Here is a 19,177-nt window from a genome sequence, read left to right as displayed (position 1 = left end):
ATATGTGTACGAATATATCATATCTAGCATAATATATATTATGATCGTAAAACTGAATATTGTCGTGTTTGCTATAATTTGTACCCCGGAGACTGGTTTGTGTATACAACATTTTAAAACCAGGTCGGACTAGACCTATATAGTTGAATATAATATATAGGCATTCATATAGGTATATACTACGGTAATTTTTCACATAGGCGAACGTTTGCGGTTTTCAATTTTTAATTAATTTCAATTTGAACTTGCTCAATATAATATTTAACCCGAAGGTCTTACAATATATTTTAAGTGGATACATAACAGTCTGTAACATTATTAAATAAAATATTAATAGATTAGATAGACAATTAAATAAAAGTATCATAATAGTATTTATAATCCTTATTATTATAAGATCAACAAAATTATAATATTTAATTTTTTTATAACTACATTATTTTATGAATGTTTAAACAAAAAACAGATAGTCTATAATCAAACATTTTATTACACTTATTTGTTTAAGTGTAATTGTGTAAAATGTAAATATCTTTACGTATGAAGTATCAATGTATATTTATAATACATATTATTAATATGTATTATAATATTCGAATAAATAGTTTTCGAGTTATTTACTTTGTGTAGATCTATGGTAATAACTAATAAGTTTTTTGAAAATATAGGGTTACGGTAATATGAAAATCTTATAAATCATAATTAATCAAAAAAATAAAAACAAAAATTTATAATTTGTAAAAATGTTTCATGTATACTCAATTCTATGCAATAAATCACATATATTTTATATCTTTGCTGTAAAACTATTTTTAAGGTTTATTATCCTTAATACAAACATTTTAATAACTGAAAAACTACTTGTTAAAATTTTTAATTACTTAGATACATAAGAATTTTTAAAAAATGTTTCCACTTTATAATTTACAGTATATAATAAAGGAGTTTCTTATTTGAAAAACAGAATAGAACACTCACTCTTTAAGCAGTGTACTAAAATCTTGAGAATTAAAAAATACAGTTTTTAAATAACTTAAAATTTTTAAAAAATAAATGATAAAAAAAAATACTGACTATTACAGTTGGCATGGTAATCTGCAAGATGGCACAAGCGAAAAGAGCCTTTTAAGACAAAAGCCACATACAAACTACCAATAACGTCAGCCTGGAAATAAGGAAGAAATTCCTTAAAAGTTATACATGGAGTGTAGCGCTCTTTGGATCCAAAACTTGGACAATAAATTCAATGGAAAAAAAAGGCTAGAAGCCTTTGAGATGTAGTGCTTCAGGAAAATGCTTAAAATACCATGGACCGAGAGAGTAACGAACAATGAAGTACTAGATAAAATAAAGGAACAACGACAAATATGGAAAAGTATCCAATCCAGAAAAATCAAGATGATAAGACACATACTAGGCATGAAAGTTTACTAAAGAAAATAATTGAAGGAGATGTTGAAAGACACATTGCAAGAGGAAGATCAAGGGCAGAATACATGACACAGATAATGCAGGATACGAATAAAGGAAATTACAAAGACCTGAAGGAATTGTCTTACGATACAGAAACATGGAGAGCTGCAACAAACAAATCTACGGATTTATAACTAAAAAAAAAAACAAAAAAAAAAAATGGTAACTAAAAAATAATGAAGTTGAACTTATATAATATATCGACTAGTTTTAATTAATGTTATATCGATTTATTATTCGTTTATTTTTTAATAACAAATTCACATAGCATATTTCGTACTATAGTTGTAATGGAATCAAAAATAAATAATTAATAAATAAATATAGTAATTTGTTAGCCAATTTTGTACTATGAGATAACCATATGCATAAAAAAGATTGAATCATAAGAATGGGTAAAAAATAACAGCGACTGCTAAAGTATATGTATAAGATTCAATGTTTTTCCGTATAGAGGAGAAAATATCAAGTTTATTTAAACGTGTTTGACGAAATCGAGTTCTACACTAATACACTATTTTACGTTTTAAGTTAAATTTATGTATATTATATGATTCCTTAAAATTGAATGCAAATATTATATTTATTATTTTGTTCATATTAATTATTAATTATTTATTACTTGAATTATTTTTATTGAAAAATGTAAATTTAATAAATGTGCTTTTTAAAATCATGTTTATTAATTAAGGTTAATATTTTTTTTTAAATTTAAAAAATTCGACAATCTTTAATTTTTATTTTTATTATTCTATTTGAGTGATATAAAAAAGTATGTCGTTCGAATCGATTTTTAGAGTATATCTGTTATAAGGTAATGGTTTTTTATTTATTAAAGATTTTAACGAAACATGTTGTTACGATAGCTATCAAACAGTGTATAACATATAAATCAATCTGCTGTGGTTTTATGTATGTATACATAATATATAAAGTCATAAAAAAAATAAAAATTATCTCTTGATGAAATAATATGAAAGTATAATTTAGCTTCTGAGTGAAGCGATGAATTGCATTGGTCTTACAACGATGAATGTTTGTTTTTTTTGTGACTTTTTCTATTAAAAATAATGTTCCAATCAACAATATTTAGGGGTTTTTATTGATAGGTAATTTTATCTAGTTTATAGTTTAGGGAGGGGGTTAAAGTAAAAATTTTATATTAGTTTTTAAAATAATTGAATTAAGTAAAAACAAAATACCTAACTGCAATTACGAATTGATAACTATAATTTCCAATAAAATGTAGGCATATTAAAAACTATTGATGTAAAAATTATATATTCGCTAGTAATATTGTATAAAATAATATCATAATTACTATTACATAACATGCAATTTGTTTTTAATATCGATATAAACTTAAAATAAATTATTCTTGGAAACACGTGCTAACTGTTTAGACTTATCACGCTCAGAATCATTTTTTATCGTATACCTGTGTCCTGGGCTATAATAATTCATTTTTGTATTCAAATTTTAAAATTATACTGAAATACTCAATAATTAGGTAAACTTGACACTCATTGTTCTGTTAAGTTCTTGCTTAATACTATTGGTTTTAAAATATTTAAAAATCAATACTTGTATCAACTAGTCCGCTTTTTTGATTTTTTCCGATTATTTAGAAAAGTACTAGGAAATTTAAATATATAATACTAAATATATTTCAGTGAAATTATATTTTATAGATTTAAAATAGATATCACTTATTTTTCAATCTATCATCATACTGTAGTACAATTAATATAAAATTAATATTAATTACATTTAATTAAATAATTGGTTGATCCAGACTAGGTTTTATTTGTAGTATAGAATTATATCAATACTTCGTGCCGGGTTGTCTGGAAAATCATTTGAAAACCGCGTGCTTACGAAAATCCATTGACGCGTCGCAATCGATTTGCGTTTGTCCACCTAGTTAAATTTGCACAATACTATAATTAAAAACAAATAAGTAAAACATATTGGTGTATGGTAATAATAAGTATATGAACAATTAAAAATGATATTTCATCCTATCGTATGAATGCGATTGTATTAAACTAATACATAAAAAATGTATAATATATTATGTCGATGGTATTACCTACGATTTACGAACCGTTGAACTCCGACTGCAAACTCCGGGCACATGTATCGGTAATTATTACTTCTTCTTCTTATTATTACTACTACTACTATTATTATTATTATATTCCGCTGCCAACATTACTGGTATACGACGACCGTTGTGTATCTGCTTAATATTATTACGTGTCTAGTTCATTGGCGTAGAAAACCGGACAGGTGAACACAGAACGAGAGGAGAGGTAAGGTGAGTGGCGCACCGAGCTCTCTCCGTCACCGACTGCAGTCAGTACCGTAGACATATTCGTGTCCGTCCGTTCGTCCGTCTGCGTGCGCGCACATGTCCGTCCTATACATGTAATACGTGGTTATTAGTGAATACTTGTTAAAAAAACTGTTAAATATTTATCCGAGTATACCGAATTATTTACACTTATCAGAAGATAAGAAAACTTCACGTCGTCCGTTTACGTTTTTACTGGTTATTTCATTTATACCTCCGAGTCTCTCGTTGAATTCGTTAGCCTATGACCGTTTTTTAGTTTTTGTTTTTGTTTTTTAACGACCACCTGTTGAAGAGTCCAGGAGGTGTCTTTATATAATAATTATAATACAAAGTGTTTTTGCGAATTTATAACAATACGTGGTGTGTTTGTGTGTGCATGTGACATGGATAAATGATATATATATATATATATATGTATATACAATTTTGATCAAGAAACAAAAAATAAACATATATTGACGGCCACGCACAGTGAATTAACCACAATTTAGCAAGGTAAGATATTGTATATTGTAGCATTTAATAATAATCCTGTAACGGATTTGTATAATTCAAATCGTAATAGTTTTTTATATTTTTGACTGATGTATACGATACGTAGCTATATAGATACTACAGGTATAATGGCGGGTAATGATACGTTTTCCGTGTGAATGGCCTTTGTAAAATAACATAAATTGGCTCGTCTTCATAATATTTTATTTTGATACCTACAGCAGAGGTATGAGTCGGAAATATATTGAACAAAGCTACTGTTCATTATGATGACTATGTACTGAGTCGACCCGGGTTATTTATGTATTTATGACTATCTTTAAACACCGCGAGAATGGGTTCCGCCCAAGGTGTGTTATTTGTCAGCTAAGGGGTAATCATAAACAAAACTATGAAATTATAATAATACCCCCCATACGTTGAATGATATTTTATGGATATATTTATACCTATATGTTTAAATGATATTATTGTTAGCAGCCGTATTTTGATTTATATTTTGTACGGAGACGGGGAGATCCCTGAACTGTTTATCCCCAAGTATAAATTGCTTTGAAGTAGGAGGTATAAATATGTATTATACAATATTATAAAATTTACACCGCAAGACGTGTGGCTCAAGTGAACGGGCTCGGTTAGTCCAGATTTCTTGAATACTCAAATGTATAGCGTTAGAATAGTCTAATATTATCTGCTCCAATTAATTTAGAATATTATTACATATTATTTAGACGAAGGTTTTTAGAACATCTGCTGTGGTTACTATATTATACTCAAAAAGCAATAAATTTATGATTCGGAATAAACTATAAAGGTGACATCAATCATGGGCCGCGGCCATCGATGACCGTATATGTATTTTGTGTACACCGTGATGAGTCAATGCACTCAAAGTTATAAACACGCGTTTCGCCATTATACATTTCAATATTTCTTATGTATATATTATATTTATACATATAGGAAATAGGAACCTTAATCGTTTTGATAAAATACTGTCGTTAACCCACCATATGAGAATAATTTATTTATTCAACTACAGTTGGTTTTCATGTAGGCGTTTAGAGAGAGGAAGAGAAAGAGAGAGGGTCAAAGACAGAGACAAAAGACTGAATAATTTTGTATTGTTTTAAAACGTATATTCATTAATAGATTACTAATTAGTAATTACTGTACGTAGTTGTATATTAGATAAATCTGCGTGTATTAAGTGTATAAAAGAAATATAAATATCAAAATATTAAATGAGGGATTATATGAATAATAATAAAAAAAAAGTTTTAAATTTGTTATTATGGACTAAGGTTTTTGAGAATGTATCTACTATTAATATATTTAAATGTGTACTAAAATTTAGTTATTCAATAACGATTATTCGAGAAAAGAGTAATTATTTAGATATATAGTAGTTTTCCCATAAATTAATATTACAAACAATAGATAGTTAGTAAATTTCTTTTTATAATTCGAACATTTTTGTTTCAATATTTTTAGATTTAATTATTATAATTTAATACCTATTTTCTTATAATATATTCGTATTATGGGTAAACGTTTTGAATTTATCTTAATAATTCCCAATCATACAAAGTATGTTGAGCAATTTTGTTAGATATTAAATTTGTTTGGTAGGTCAATAGTATCTTATTATGTCCAATGTATGATTGGGTACATCATAATTCATAATTATGCATACACTGATGAAGGCAATGCATTTAATATTTTAAGCAATAAGTAGAGAAAAGGTTAAATATTTTTAAATAACGTATATACAACGTATAATCGTTTATAAATAATTGTATGATGATAATATATGAGAAATTTAAAAAGTAGTAAATTACAAATAAGTATAATTTTTGCATACGAATGTGTGAAAAATGAAGCTGGAATACTTAAAATTTTGATATTAATTACGAATTACCGTCAATATTATAAAAGTGTTTTTATGAGTTGAACGTTTATTCAAATAAATTATATTAATTCATTATGTAGGACGATAGGTATTACATTCCGATTTGATGTAAAAAGTATTTAGTAGGCACTTAATAATTTTTACTTTAACTGTCAAAAATATTTTATATTTATGTAAGCAGCACGATAATTAAAAAACAAAATTTAGGTAGGTACACTACTATAATATATGCTTTAAAATTATTTAATCGAGCTAAAGAAAAAACTCGTTTTCAAATATGAAATTATGTGGCAGGTGAGTTATAATAATACAGTTATAAATGACAACTGTATAAGCTACAACTAAATTTCATGAAAAAAGTTTTATTAAAAATGTATTGAGTAATTTACAGTAAATATAAATCGTAACGACAGTCGACGATTGTTAAAAGTCATATACAGTATTATAATATGCGTTAAGGATTTTCAATTATACCAGATATACATATACGTTGAATATGATTAGTGAATTTAAACTAAATTTTATTGGAGGATTATTATATACCATATATCTAGTCTCTATTGTTTTTTTGTTATTATTATTTATTTTTTATTAACACTTGCTTAGTGTTTTTTTAAACTTAATATTTTTACGGAATTCTGCAGGATGGAGACAGAGTAAATTGTTGTCTATACAAGGCGATCTGGAACCAGTTTTTAGCACATTCGCCCACTATTATACTGTAAGAAGCTCAATCCATTCTCTTCGTCTCCAACTGTCCGTTGGTATCTGTCCGCGAGATATGTTTAATATTCGTATATCCATGTGTTTATAACAATGCCGTAATACCTGTAGGCGTTTCCTCTTCGGTTGGATCACGACCATGAATAACAAAATGAAAAAAGACGTGTTATGTATAAAAAAAAAATGATATGATAATAGTTCATAATATTAATATATAGGTATTTTTCATAAATTGGTGTGGAGGTGTAGATGTTATGGTGTAAAAATATGGCAGTTTTGTTTAGATGGAAAACTATTATAAAACCACGAAATTGTTCGTAAAATTTAAACATTTGGCTTGACGAAGTATAAAACAATATGATATATCATTATAGAAATACTGCGTGATAAGAAGAGTGTGCGCGTGTGACTTTAGGTTACGTGAGATTTCAATTTTTTGTATAGGAAATGGACTTTAAATACCTATACTGCGGTCATAGATGTGAATTGGTTGTGTGAAATCATTGTATATATATATATATATATATATGAATAGTTGGCGTTTTCGATACTCTCGCGATAATGCGTTAAGAGAGAATCTTTATAATTTTATCCAAAATGAGAGAAAGGATACGAAATATACATGTGTATGCAGTACTTTATAATTGTTTGATGGATAAAAGTAAAAATAATATAATATGTTCTGTTCAATTCTTATTAAATGTTTGACTCTGTGTGAGTCAATATAATATATAATATGCAGTCCATAAATATAATGAATTCTTTGTGTGTACAACGTAATATATAATTATATAGTAGTCAGAACTTTTGTATTTCGACTTGCGGAGTATAGACCAGAAGGTTGCAAGTGAACTACTGCAATTATCGCTGAAAATTTATAATGAGCGAGGAATCACAATTCAAATGGCATTTTTATTTTAATACATTCATAACGAATGTATTTTTTTATGCCATACGTAATAATGGAAGGTTCATTCAATATGCGTGTAGGTATACTATAATAATATTACGCGTACAATTACTCGAAAATCTATTTAATAGACGGTTGTCGCAGATTTCATTAAAACGGTCGCGAAGTCCCATGAAATTCGGGTTGATTGTGTTTATGATCGACGTGCATATTATAAATTATAATCTCAAACACGAAATCTAAAAGTGATAATGTGCAAGAGTGTTGATTTGATTTCATACCAGCACGCGTTGGCATAAATTAATATAGGTACGAGTGTAATTATTTCCGTTTTTTTTTTATTATGAATTGTAACGACATCCGTGTCTTAATTCATTTCCCTCAGTAGTTCAGTGGGCGAAACTTTCAACGACATAAAACATTAAATATACATAAATTATTAAATAAAGCTGTGAAATGTTATTTCGTTATTCCAACGAACTAATACCGTTTTATCTATACAACCACGTACTTATTTATATTTTACAAATTATGTCGTGCCAAAAATGTAAAATGCATAATATACGAGAATAATAATGCAAGTCTAACGTAGCTTCAAAGTGTAGACGTATAAACAAGGTGTAGGTATACTAATAAAAAAGTAAAAATGAATTTGTTTTATAAAATAGTCGACACACCCGACAGCATAAAACAATAAAATACATTTCATTACTTAATTTTATTGTTGTGTAGTAAAATATCATTGTATTATAATATACGCATGTATTATTAACTGTAATAGATGTAACGTGGAGACGGAGTGGCGGCGGTTGTATATAATACAATGCCACTTACCAAATTAAAACGAAAGTAGGTTCCCAACTATATACATTTTTTGGCAAATAAATACTACAACCACAACGTGAGTGCATTAATAATATATATAATCGCCAGATTTATTCAATTGACATGCCCGATTTCTCTCCTTAGAATAATTTTACTATTATCGTATCGCGGCATTAAAAAAAAAGTTAAAAAAACGACTGTATAGATATTATATGTATTTTTGAAGTTTTATATTTTTCATATTTCTTGTACATGTACCTACATACGTCGCAACAGCTTAAATTTATATTTGAGATCTATTCACGATTACTGTTTATTTTTTTCACTTTCGCATCAATTTAATGTCTATAGTCGAGTATAATATTTCCTTACAATCTAAACATTGGCCGCGAAACAATCACATAACTACGTATATTGGTGTAGTGTAACACAAGTTCCAGCTCGGTTATTTATGGTATTTGAGGAAGGGTAGGAAACAACACGATTATTCGTCCAGACATTTGTGGTTGATATTCAGTCGAGATAAATAGATCGATTTGCCAAGTACGGAGACAGTAGCAGCTTTCCAAGGTCTGTTGAGTTTTTGCACATACATTCAATATAGGTATACTTTATACCTATCGCGTACCTAAACAACACACACGCACACACAATCATTATACTCACATGACTATCACCAGGTTCTTGGTTATTAAATGACCCGCAGGACCTTTGCATACATAATAATACATAAGATCACGAGTATATATCAATGCATGTAGTTACGATAAAAGAATTTCCTTCCGGGAAGTAAATAGATACACACATATATTCTTATGAAGCAAACGTTAAGTGATTCGTGTCGCGAAATTCAGATCGTATGAGACGTAATCATAATATCAATTATTAGAAAATAGGTCATTGTTTTTTCTGTTTGGAATTATCGCTAATACAGTGAAAAAGGAAATAAACGTGGTTTGCAACACCGCTCCTAGGTTTTGTTGAAAAAATGCCAAAATTAGAAACAGAACTATAATAGTTCTGCTCGCAGTACGTTACACACTCAAATAATAAATACAATAGTCGAAAAGTAATATAATAATAATACGCGAATTATGATAAAGGTACGTGTCTTACGTGCTTGTTTGATATTATATTGTTGTATGTGAGAAAATTCAAGTCCATCAAATAAATAATAATGACAAGTTAATTTGTCAAAGAAATATTTTTTTGTCATACGCTTTGTTATCAAGTACCTACATAAATAAAATATATAAATGTAAATTATTTTATACTTTATTTTCAAAAAAAAAAACTGTTTTTTTTTTATAATAGTTTTTCCTCGCTGTCAAATTCCAATAAAAATCGTTTACAAAATTAGGGTCCGAATAATAATGATAAAGTAATACCGTAGGATTTTTTACAGAATGTTAAATCGACCAACATGGGTTCTAGTGTTAATATCAAATACAAATTTAAATGCATTATACACACATATTACTACATTTTTAATTTACTGGTTTAATATATGAGAGATTTTAAAATGCAACATGTAATGGAAAAAGGTAAAAGGTAACTGTTAATCAATATTATATTATATAAATATAATAAACTAATGCACTATCTACTATATATAAATTGTTAAATTTTTATTTAAATATTTACCGAGTAAATTGAACAAAACAAAAAATAATATGGCCAATTTACGTTATGTGAAAAAATGAAATTATATCAATGTATAAAATAATAATATAATATAATAAATTATTATTGTCAATTTGAATAATTGTTGAACACGTGTGTGATTTTAAAATATGTTCAATACACACGCGCTTTAACGAGTCGTTTTCATAAATATGTACAGTTTTAATAATTTATCGTTTCACGTATCATTTACAAGACGCCTAAAATGAGAAATAATCGAGTTTACATCTACCTATATACAGTATAAAAATATATTAACGAAGTTTCTAATAATTATGATACCTCCCACATTCGAGATCATATCTATCAATTAGTTTTCTCAGTACAACCATTAGAGCAAAATGTATTGAATACTATTGATATTTATAAATATCGATTATAAAGATTAAAAACGATAACAACTTTTTTTAAACTATATGGTGTAGTTATATCATTTAAATACACTCGAGTATTGAGTAAAATGAAAAACTAATTTTCAAAATTGAATTTTATAATAATGGCTTAGAACGAATTATGTAATCCTCTTTGAAAATAGTAATAATAATAATAATAATGTTAATAAAATAATTTAAATAAATATTAGTGGTTCATTTTTAGTTAAGTTTGCAGAACTATACAGTTTCTCGAAATAGAAACTAGGAAATTGAAATTTTCGTTAGAAAAATATAAGAAATAAAATAACAAATGGCTTAAAAGAAAGAACGCGTATACTTTAGGTAAGGACATTAGCTATATAGGTACTACATTATACTAAGGCACCTGTAAATCGCTTATCGATCAATCTCAACTTGGGGATCGTGGAAACCGATGTATACAGTTAATCACGAACCGAAATGTAAGAATTACAGAAGAAGAAAGTAAAACCCTGAGATCGGAAAGGACAGATATGAAAGTAATCGTGGGAGAGAATATAACAAGCACTTTTATTTTTGTGATCCATTATTGCTGGACCAGAGGGCTTGCCCTCTAGTACGATTTATCTAAGTATAATAAATATATACCTAATATTATATATAAGCTATCATAATAATTTTTTTTGTGTATATAAATAAAAACAAAATTATTTTTCTATGATATTTCCGAAAATAATTTAGATCGTGCATAATATACTTATTTTAAGAGATTTTCATCTAAAAATCTTAACTTATAATCAAATCGAGTGCACTAAATCCATATTTTATCATCTTATTTTTGTTTTTATATTTTTTAATTCATGAAACACGCATATGTAAGCGCAATGGTTTAACCTGGTTTTTCAACCTGAACACATATAATAATAATAATTCGGCCTTAACCTAATAATTAAAAAAAATAAAAGGAATTATTTTAATTGTTAATTTCAATGAACAAAAAAATATTGTATATTTAAATAACTATTATAATTGTTATAATAACGAATTTACTTTAGGTTAAGTTTACTTTACTAAATTGAAAAATGATTAGAAATTAAGTAAAATAATTTTACTTACATATTTTAGTTTATATTATAAATATGTATATGTTTACATATTATTATAATATTGAAGTAAATATAATTTTTAAGTTAATAATTTATAAATATTTTTAGTTTACAATTTTACCTAGAATAATAATATGATATCAAAATAAATACTTTATCTCATATATTTGTATTACACTTCCGTACGATCATCGCTACATTTAACTTAAAAAAAAAAAATCAATCATACATCGATTTAAAATTTCGATATTAATATAATAAAAATTTAAAAAAAATATATTCTGATTGGGAATATGATATTGAAAATAGGGGTATCGTTTGAAGAACTATTTTAAACCTAAGAAACTTTCAATAAAACCTAATGCTAGTAAGTAGTATAACTAGGTTATATGATTCGTTCTATTTATCGAGTAATATAATGTATTATATAGTTTTTCAGATAGTCAGTGTTAACAAGTTTATAAACTGCAGTTGTAGGTTCTTTAAGGCAGTTCTGGTGGTAGAGCGCAACTGTACAAGGGGAACAATTAATTTGTGCGAATGACATTTTTAATGGCAATAAAAATACAAAAGATTTTAAAAAAACTATGGTACAAATGTACAATACGCTTAGATTCATGTGCCAGTAAAGTTTGGATAACTTGGAAATATAATAATATCAGTTTTCAAATACAGCTTTATAATATTCATCCAAACTATAACTATAGATTTAATTTTTATTATTGATCAAAATTAATTTAATTTTAATACCGTGGACATTTTCTTAAAAATTTCATATACCTATCAAAGGTTTAATTTTTCTATCCAAGATTGCCACTATTACTTTCTCGCAAACTATCGTCGGAGATAATCCACGTCGAGGCGGGTTAGACCGGTCGAATTCCTATGATACCTATACGGTTTTAATCTTGTCAAAGATGAGAACATTCTGTTCGATGTACTGTGCCGCTCGGCAGATGACATATCGCCAGTAATAGCTAGCATATAGCAGCCGATATCAGCTGTAGCCTGTAGGTAAAGCTCTATTTGCTGGTAGAAAAATAATTTCAACTTGTTTGTTACAAGTCTTCCGTCTGGAAATTGTCGAACTGCGCTCCTTATTTAAACTAAAATTTTCTAATTGTATTTATGCTTAGAACATTTTAGAACATAAAATGTTCGAATTGTATTGGCTTAGATTAATGACGCAAATAATTTAGAAATAAACCTAAATACATATTATATACTTTTAAATATTAACTACTAATAACTTTTCGTTAATTTTAAAAATGAAAACATTTTGATATTATTATTGTTAAATTGTGACTTCGAATAGTTATAAATAAAAACTTTATATATTAAAAGTATAAACCATTCTTCCAAATGTCGGACTGATGATCGTTATTAATAGGTTTTATGTGAGTATCTAAATGAATATACAATTCAACTTTATCCCTTATCCGGCGTTGCACGATGTGACTCTGTGAGTTTTCTTCTGTTCGTTTCGTTTTCCGTGCAATCGTTGAGAATATTCAGCTCCGCCGTCAAGACACGCGTATTGGTACCGTTATTTGATAGATACCTATACATATTACGCATCATTTTTCCTACGACATAATACCATAGAGGTATAGAATGAATACATTTTTACAGGTTTTGGAATTTCAGAACACTTCAGGCAGCAGCGCGCGTGAATAAAATACGTTTCGATATAATATAAAGTAGATTCGTAGGTACCACAGCTGGACTAGCGAGAGACTCTAAGTTGGCCTATACTATATATTTAGAGTTGCGACCATTGTTACGTACGGCTGTATAACGTATAAACGTATACACACAATATATACATTATAAATGCCAAGACCGTCCGTGTAGATGAAAAATTTGAATACTTTATTTTGATAGAACTGTCGTCGTGACCGACGCAATTATTGTAAACACGTTCGGCCAGAAATTAGGCGATTGTTATTCGGATGTTTTGTTCTCATTCCGCGGACAACGAACAACAAATAATAATTATGTGCCGTTACGTACACACTTATACCATTGTCTATTATTATTATTATTATATATGTGAAATTGGGGGAGTTCGGGGAGTGCAATCACCCCCTGGTCTTAAAAAGTAAGATTTATTTATTAAAAATAGAAAATTATTCGAGTTTTTATTTTATGTAACATTTTATTTTATAGTATAATATCGTGTATTTATATTTTATAACTTCAGTTTTTTAAATTTTAAGTCCAAAATGTTTTGTACTCACGGCATACCAAACTTATAAATTAACACTCTCCCGTATGATAAATAATCAGCTTCCCCAAAGTAAAATACTGACTATTGTAATAATATATTCGTTACTATTTGGAGACTTCAATTGACAATTGAGAAAGGTCAGTAAACTGATTGGAACAAAAGAAAAATGGACAAAAACTAATCACCGACGTCCGTTCTGACCATTTCGAGGACTCGACCTTGCAAGTCCGCGGATCTATCGTGACGCGTGTCGTTATTATTTATGTATTTGAGACGCCCTCGAGAATAAATATATATATAGTATATCACATGTACATTGTACATGTAGGTGAACGATATAATATTACAATCATATGAGTTTACCATTTTCCTTATTATATCTCATTGTAGCGCCCAATACATTACATACGTCGTCGGTTAATACCCATATACATAAGTATATTGTATATTATATCGTAATATACGCGTGTCGTGGTTTGACTTTCACGATTTTATTATTCAGCGTTATATTTCTGTTTGCGCTCGCAAATTATTATTTTAATTGTAACCGAGTGTGGATTAGCTGAGTGCGAAATGACGTGCGGTCGTATTATACATATATTATACATATTTACACACCTCTTAACACCCGATAAAAACAATAATGTGTATATAATATATATAGATATTCGTGAAAATAAATAGGTAGGTAGTTTATACTTAACGCGTACACATGTACAGTGTACACATCATAATATGTAGGTTATTACCGCGGCTACTACATCGTTCGTCTGCTAAATGTGTATCTAGTAATATATATAATCGAAACCGGGCCGTTAGACTTAACTACTGCAGAACGTATAGGTGCGCGCTTATAGGTGCCTATAATAATATTATCATAATTTATAACTCATATACAATATACATAATAGGAGCTACTAAATACACGATTCAATTACTGCGTTAAAAATAAGTAAATATATATACAGGGTAATTCACCAAACGTGCTCACTACCATTTTTCTTTTAATAACTTATTATATTTAAATTCTAATTTTTGAAATTTTGAAATCTAGTACTGAGATCATATTTTTAAACTCATAAAATTGTTTGTACTGTCGACATCTATTTGTATTATAAAAAAAAATTACAATAAAACGAAATCCATAGCTAGTGAATTATTATTCCCTTACTATTAGGTATGTTTTTAGAGTTGGAATTTTTAATAAAATAATAACGACTTACCGATTCAGGAGAAAATTAAATACATAGTCGTGTAATATAATATTTAATAACAGATAGGTACCAATAATAATCGTCAGTCCACCGTCTGATTCTGTTACTATGTGCAGTAGCCGTCGTCGAATCATATACATTTCAAGTATTATAATATAATATTTTTATAATTAAAGGTTAAAACGTGTTTGTATATGAATAGTGCCGGACGGTTATTATTGGTATGAGAAGAAATTCATTACTATACTCGTGGTAGATTTTTTTTTTATAGATTGTTAAAATATAATATTGCTGCACTGTAACAAATATATGTACAGGGTGATTCCCTATGTACGATAAACAGTCAACTACTTTTTTATTATTTAATCATGAAAAGTTGAAAATTGTTATTACAATTCTGATTTTGTTTTTTTTTTTATACTTATAGATAAGTAACTCGGTGATTTCTATTCTATTAATGAAGTGTACGTTTTTTACGATATAAATTATTATTTTTTTTAAAGAAAATTATCTTTTACAAAAAATCGTTAAGTTTTATTACAGTTGGTTTTTTTGAGAAACTAAAATGAGTAGTTTTCGACTGAATGATGCGTCAAGTAAATTACTCTACCTTCCAGTTTAAGTCAGCAATAACTATGGAGCTTATATAGTTCAGAATAACATTTACTGAATTAACGGGTATTTATGTCAATTTGCATTGTAATAATTTTTAATTAAAGTACGTTGGGCCTTACCTGTATTTAGTAAGTAATAAATACCGCATTACGCATACTTTTGATTGCGGTAAGTCAGTGAATGTGTAAAGATCGCCTGTAAAGGGTTTTCGAACACTACTGAAATTATCAATCCACACAATTGCCATCAATGAAACCTTTTTGATGTGAAGTCAAAGATATCAAGGGATCGTGGAACATTTTCTGGATTTTCCAATCTCCGGAGGTGGACATCGTGGGTTATTCCATGGAGGCGTGAGTGGGATCGAGATAGACAATAAATATACACGTGATGACGTGAATAAACCCGGATTATTTTTTGGATATTATTATATAATATATCATCAGGGGTGGCCAACAAATCAATCGCGACATGAATTCGAGTCGATCGCCACTCCCTTGTGTTATTCTAAAATAAAAGAAATATTTACAAATAAACTCAGAGGTCGATTAAAAGCCCATAAAAGTTGTCCAACCCTGTAATATATGATCTACGATAGTGTTTTTTCGTCATCGATTTGGACACAGGGTTTCATAAGTGCGTAAATTGTAACGAAGTGATCCGACGATGATTGCAGTCATAACAGCTCAACGGCTACTGCGATTAATTTCACCGACGCGCGCCAATAACGGTGCCGCCGACTATAATAATATTCTTTGTAGCTAGATGTAGACGGCTTGTGCAGCGAATGAGGACAGCTGCTCATAGTGAATAGGTAGCGAATAACGACAATGTGTATCGTATTATTATTATTTATCGAAGTTAATGACTATTAGGTCGTAAGTATACGCGCGTATATATTTCATACTGTTCATAGATATAGGCGGTATATATGTATATGGTATATACTATATAGGGTTATTCGGTGTATTGTTGATCTCGACGGCGCCGTTTGTCAATAACAATATTTCTCGAACCGGGTCAACGGACACCGTCTTCCTTATATATCCATAGGTACGTGATATGCGTGTGTCGCATCGAATAGACGTGTCATATATTATTATTGTCTATTTGATATGTGGTATGTATGATGAATATGTGTGTGTGTGTGTGTGATAGGTACTGTGATTTAATTAATTTTTTTGTTCACCAAAAAAAATACTATCGTTCCTCGGTTTTATCGAGTGAGTATTTAGAGTAATGTCGATATTGTTGTTATATTTGCAGCATGATGTATACTTAAGGCAGGATGCGACAATTCCTAAAAAACGTGAACAATATAATAATTATTACAAATATTAATAGTATACCTAAATAATAGATGTATGATATTATAATAATTAATAATAATATACACGTGGTTAGGTAGACAGCACGCTTTATGTTGTACCTGATATTATATAGTAGGTAGGAAATACGGATGTAACAAATTGCCAACCGGGTCACGGTTAATACCACCTGACGGTTATTACCTATATGCAGCAGCAGCAGCAGCAGTAGCTCAGTAGTCAGTCATTACCACCGCGGACTAGCGAAGAGGGGAAGAGGTCGTCATCATAACAACAATAATAATATGTATACTTCCGTCGTCGCAGTCCAAACGACATCCGATTTTCGGTCGTAGAAATGATTATATACCTAGCGTTGTACTCATCATGGTATTATAATCATAAATCTATACATATTTGACGGTATAAAGATAGTGGCGTGGCCTAGTCAATCGTGATGTAAGCAATAACCACAAAAAAAAAAAAAAAACATAGGTACTCCATTCATTCCACCATAATTATTGACAGCATGAAAAAATTAACCTATTCTATCATCTAGAATGTTTAATTTATTTAGATTTGTTTGCAAAAAGAATTCGCTTTCTTTAAAAGATTAATATTTATATTAAAATCATATTATGGACATGATGTATACAAGTAGGTAATACACTAATACAATTATGTGTTTAACAATTATTTGTGGATAATAGGGATTCTTATTAAAAATTTATTTTAAAGTAGTTCTTTTGTACATACATATTGTATTGTGTACCTACCATTTTGTTTAAAAATTAATTGGAAATAAGTTTTATTTGCGAAAAAAACTTTGTTTTTTCTTCAAAATAAGTTAATATTTTAATGGGTTTAAATATACGACCGTAGGCTATAAGCTATATCCAGGTTATAGGCTCGTCATACCGATGACAGAAGAATATTTTTTAGTAATAATAATAATAAGAATACGTTTTTAAATTATAATATAAAATATCAGTATTGAGTATCCTACCAGCTATGGCTATCACAATCATAACAGTGAATACTCTCTGCAGTAGGACACGAATCCTTAAAACATAATCATATTATACGTTTCGATAACTGCAACAATATGCGTGTATAATACATAAAGATTCATATAATATTAAATTATGCCGACCGACGACGTGTATTTCCTTACGACAACGACGTGCTTGTGTCTCGTCGTGTATGTGTGTACCTACTCGCACGCACACCAAGTACGTATAGAATTACCGGATGGGATCCACCTGGCGACCGGTGTAACGATAATATAATACACAGGTACATAGGTGATTTGGAAGTTTAGAATTACCTTTGCGTGTATTCTATATACGATGATGCGCGTCGGACGCGACCAACCGTACGGGCGGGGACGGCAGACGGTCGTTTGGATTTTTCGACGGAGGTCCTTGGAAACCGCGTGAAGGTATACATATATACTAATGATAATACATAGGTATTAGGTAATTGTTAAAGTAGTGTTTCGTTAATTAACAGTCGTCCAAAAGTGTAATTTACCTTAAATAATACCTATTTCGGGGTCGTCGTGGGATCGTAGCGGGTCCAGTGTGTTTTTCCTCTCAAATCACACTATTCAAAAGTTTTATGTTATAGTCTTGGTGCATAGTATCGCACGCAGTATCTAGCAAAACATAGTAATATATAATATATATATTTATATATGTATTATATATTTTACATTAGTTGTGCGTATAAATAATTTTTTACGAAATATTCATAACATAGATATATTATTCTGCTGTAAATGCAATATTTTTAATACTCGAAGAAGTGTTCATTACGTAGAACTAAGCAATGCGTAATTAAAATAAAATAAAAAGTTTTTCTTTCGTTGCTGAAATTAAAAACGATTTACCGCGAAAATGCATCATTAAGTTATTTACTATAATTATATACTCGTACACGGACATTTTAAATAGATATACGCGCCAAACGC

At 28.7% G+C, this 19,177-nt stretch overlaps 1 protein-coding gene and 1 long non-coding RNA gene across 2 annotated transcripts in view; one reads left to right on the top strand and one right to left on the bottom strand.

The window, feature by feature from the left end:
- Positions 1–3,136: 3,136 nt before the first annotated feature.
- On the bottom strand, positions 3,137–3,714 carry LOC114133012 (uncharacterized). The gene is made up of 2 exons (XR_003593111.2): positions 3,566–3,714; positions 3,137–3,393 (listed from the first exon to the last, which is right to left on the bottom strand). It is a non-coding gene; the product is annotated as an uncharacterized LOC114133012 (long non-coding RNA).
- Positions 3,715–3,854: 140 nt separating this feature from the next.
- Positions 3,855–19,177, top strand: part of LOC114133002 (serine-rich adhesin for platelets) — an 82,708-nt gene continuing 67,385 nt past the window's right edge. Inside the window, exon 1 of the mRNA XM_027998621.2 lies at positions 3,855–4,327. The gene's annotated coding sequence lies outside the window, so the exon portion shown is untranslated. The remainder of the gene's footprint in view (positions 4,328–19,177) is intronic.

Source organism: Aphis gossypii, chromosome 1, assembly GCF_020184175.1.
Source record: "Aphis gossypii isolate Hap1 chromosome 1, ASM2018417v2, whole genome shotgun sequence".
In the NCBI taxonomy this organism is placed as follows: Eukaryota; Metazoa; Arthropoda; class Insecta; order Hemiptera; family Aphididae; genus Aphis; species Aphis gossypii.
This window is presented reverse-complemented; position numbering and strand designations above follow the sequence as displayed.